Genomic DNA, 4424 nt, shown 5'->3' on the forward strand with positions numbered 1-4424 from the left:
AATAGGAAGCAAGGGTTTCATATTTATGGGCCTTAGGTCTGCCCCCAACTCTTTTTTTTTCTTTTACTCTTAAGATCTTACTACCTTTTGCTACTATTATTACTGCTGCTACTACTACTGTTACTACTACTACCGGTACCACTATGATAATGACAGCAGCCTTTTGTAGCATACCGTATTTTACAGCATGCTCACCTATGATTCTATTCTGTTGTTGTTGTTAAGTTGCTAAGTTATGTCTGACTCTTTTGCAACCCCAGTGGATTGTAGCCTGCCAGGCTCCACTGTCCATGGAATATCCCAGGCAAGAATACTGGAGTGGGTTGACATTTCCTTCTATGCAGCATCTTCCTGACCCAGGGATTGAACCTGCAGCTCCTGAATTGCAGGTGGATTCTTCACTGCTGAGCCACCAGGCAAGCCCGTGATTCCTTACTAGTACTTCGTTAGTAGTTTTATCCAAATGATCTCATTTGATTCTCAAAACTGTAGATCCATAAGATAGATGATATCCTTATTTTGTAGGTTGAAAGTGAAAGTGAGTTTGCTCATTTGTGTCTGACTCTTTGTGACCTCGTGGACTGTAGCCTACCAGGTTCCACCATGGGGTTTTCCAGGCAAGAATACTGGAGTGGGTTGGCCATTTCCTTCTCCAGGAGATCTTCCTGACCCAGGAATTGAACCTGGGACTCCTGCATTGTAGGCAGACGCTTTACCATCTGAGCCACCAGGGAAGTAGGCTGAGGATGTTGTAAAACTGAAATTTAAGGAGATCGATAGCAACAGCCACATTCACACACCTGGTTCATGGAGCCAGGGCTCCTCCTGTTAGCTTTGCTCTTAGCGCTAACATATCTTTTACTCTTTACTTCAAAAACAGTTGAAGGACCCAAAATATTCCTCCCCTATGGGCAAATATTCTGACAGAGAAGCTTTCCATTTTTGTTTTTGTCTCTGAATAGACAACTTTGGGTAGTCTGTTTAAATAGGAACCCATTGTATTATAAGCTGATTATCAAATATGGAGTTTTACAAATTCATCTGATTATAGCAGAAATTAGTTTTATTGCCATAGGATAGTAGATGTTTGGTTTTGTTTGACTTGAACATATCATGACATTTCAGTTATTCCTTTTACATTGTTAAATGTCTTGATGAATAAAATAATAATCCCAACTCATATTCATATTTTTGGTTTTATTCATAATATGATAATGATATCATGCTCATATTAAACAAATACATTGAAGAAGGTACACTGTTTTCTTAATATACTTCTTGTACTTATTTTTCAGTTAAGATGATAAAATTTTAACTTTGAATAACTTTGTAGAACTTTGCCTTATAACAAATTCTTTTTGTGGTTTAGGTCATTTATTATTAGCGCTAAGAGACAAGGCCGATTAACTTACGCAAGAGTAGGGGAGAGTAAAGTAGTTAATGAAAGAAATTAGTCAAATCTTGATTTCACTTTTAAAATTATCCTGTTGAGATGCCACCAGTTGTCTGACATTCCTGGAACAACTTCCCTCATTCCCTCTTCTTGGCTTAGACGGGAGTATGTGAAACTAGCAAATTTTGCAATCACTCTGCCCTTCCTATGCCAGTATGCTAAGATGCAGTATGATTTGACCAAGCTGTGATAATGTTTACTTTTAAATTATTATGTATAATTTGTGTGAGGCCGCCAATACATGGCAGTAAGTCGTAGTAAACGTTTTGAGTAGCATAATAAAGATCTGGGCTTCCTCATGTTTGTCACCAAAAGATAAGTCTGACTACATATACATTCTCAAAGCTAAACGTAGGAAAATAAACCTTAAGAACCCTGAATCAATAATCAGCCATTGAGCAGTAGACTTCTTGTTATTATTATCATCCATGTGTGTATGTATGTGTGTGTCTGTGTGTGTGTGTGTGCGAGACAGATTATATATGAATACAGATTCACTTATTTCATAAATAGTTTTGAGACTTTTACTCTCTGCAAGACACAATGCTAGACAAATGGGGGCCTCTTGAAAAGTTTAAAAGCTTGGCAGAGAGACACAAAAAATGCTGCTCAAGGAGCTTAGAAGAGGGACATGGGAATTGCAGTATGGCTGAAAAGGGTATGAATTGTCTTGTAATAGTATTTATTCCATAAATAGAAGAAAATGTTGCTAGTACTTCCTTTAAAAGTGGTATGGAAAATCTGTCAATGATGGGTTACTAGCAATACTGAATTTGAATAATATCCAACTTAGAGTTGGAGCAAGAAAATGATGTAAATTAGAAGTAAATAAGGAATATTCTTAACAAAACTATAGATCCAAACACTGGAGGGGGAAAGAAAAATATGAAAAGAATGTTGATTTATTTATAGTTGATATATTTCCTGTGTGTGGAAAATCTCTATGGATAATTATATAAAATAATCATATTTAGTAATGTATTATTAACACTGTAATTTCTTATTTTATCAAATACTTTGGTATCTTCCAAGGTAGCTCCCCATTTTAATATTTCTTATTCTGTCCATGGAGAGAGTTTAATCCTAGCTTTGGCACTTTCTGCTTTTGATAATTCTATTTATGTATGCATCTTTTTTTCCTATAAAATGAAGATTTGCCAACATTGTCTTTATCGTTTCTTGGTCCAGTTTTTCTAAAATTTTATGGTTACACAAGATGGTATGCAGAAAAGTCAAAGCCATAACTATTCCTTTTGTGCTTTGTTCGTAACAGTCCTCCGATAATTTGCTGGAACGCACAGTGTCTGGAAATGAATGTTTGGAACAGTTTGTTTTGCCTGTCTTGACCATTCCATTTCTGACCTAATGGGTTGTTTAACTATTAGGAGATGTTCCCATTACAGGCTTTTACTTTGGCAAAGGGCTGGCTTTTGTTAATAGTGGTGGGGCTTTTTTTTTTTTTACTGGATCTGAGACAATAAAGAGCTCAGGGCCTGAGAGGTGGATGGTTTTCAGTGAGTGTCTGTGAAGGAAAACAGCAATGGGTAGGTGAACCGATGGGGTATGATGAGCACCGTGGTGAATAAGTGTGCCGACCACATCAATCTCCCAAAACTATTCATTTCTTTATAGCTTTACAAAATATATAATTAAATAGTGTTAACTATAGTAATATTTTATTCAGTTTTACATTTTTGCACTTAAGTCTATAGAACTAGACTATGGATGCATGTATGTATATATTCATTTTAGTGTTAATGTAATTTTGTGTTATTCTGTTTTTTTGGTGTGTATGTGGTTGTGGTTTACAACCAACAAATGTGCAAAAAATTTCCTGGAGAATGCTGCTCACATAATTCCTTTCCAGCCACACAACAATACTGCATTTCCCAGGCTCCCCCGGAAGGGGGGCAACCTTCTGGTCAATGCAGTGTGTATAGAAGTGGTGTACACCATTTTCTGGCTTATTCCCAGAAAACTCCCCAATGTCCATCCCTTTTCCTTAACTCCTAGCCAGAAACACCTAAAATGTGGTATTGACTTCTCAGTTACCCATGACAAGGGGTCAGATAATAGACACTAAAAGGCTGGAGAACCCTGTTATAGCAGGCAAAAATCTGGTAAGACAGTTGCCAATGATAACTTGGAAGGCAGATCATTTATCTACTAAGCTTTCAGCTCAAGAGGGAAAAGTTGGAAAAGCACTTGTGTGCATTCGCTAAAATTAGCTGCCTTTGGCAAAGTACCGTAAGAAAAAGATGTTACAGGAATAGAGACAGTCCAGAAACTTGAGGCACCATTAGGGTAGCTATATCAACTGCTTTTAGACCCTGCAAAGTAAGAGAGAAGAAATTTTAAGAGGCTTGGTGTGCGAAAGGGTCAGCAACATTTATCAGTTTAATAAAGTCCCGAGGCTTCCCTGGTGGTCCAGTGGTTCAGACTTAGAGCTTCCAACGCAGGGGGCTTGGGTTTGATCCCTGGTGTGGGAACTAGGATCCCACATGCTGTGCAGCATGACCAAAATAAAATAAAGTCCAGTAGATGTGTGGCAAACTTCTGATTAAGGGTGGTCTTCCACCCAAGTCAGCTGTCCCTGTGTCGTCTTATAAGTCTTAGTTTAACAAAGGGGACACTGAGAAAGAGGCAAAGATTCCGTGCACTTCTGTGAGTTTTATCTTGGCAAGAAATTTGGAAGAGGTGACTGACAGATGAAATTAAATGGAAGGAAATAGATCATAAGCCTACTGATAATCTGAGGGAATTTCACTGCCAAAGAAACGGCCTTTAACACTGGACGTTCCAACTACCAAGCAACTTTGAGCTTTTGTTGTGCAGTGAATCATGTCCCCTCCACGATTCACATGTTGAAACTCTGGACCCACGACTTCAGGATGTGACTGCATTTGGAGACAGAGCTTTTTAAAAGTTGATTAACCAGAGATCCCAACCCAATCTGACCAGAGATCTTATC

The 4424-nt window shown here is 38.0% G+C and overlaps 1 non-coding gene across 1 annotated transcript; it reads right to left on the reverse strand.

Annotated features, from left to right (window-relative positions):
- Positions 1 to 661: 661 nt before the first annotated feature.
- Positions 662 to 734, reverse strand: TRNAC-ACA (transfer RNA cysteine (anticodon ACA)). Its single transcript has one exon. It is a non-coding gene; the product is annotated as a tRNA-Cys (tRNA).
- Positions 735 to 4424: the final 3690 nt, after the last annotated feature.

The sequence above is a fragment of the Bos grunniens genome, chromosome 27 (genome assembly GCF_055505025.1).
Source record: "Bos grunniens cultivar Pamir isolate PY7600 chromosome 27, Bosgru_T2T1.0, whole genome shotgun sequence".
Taxonomy (NCBI): domain Eukaryota; kingdom Metazoa; phylum Chordata; class Mammalia; order Artiodactyla; family Bovidae; genus Bos; species Bos grunniens.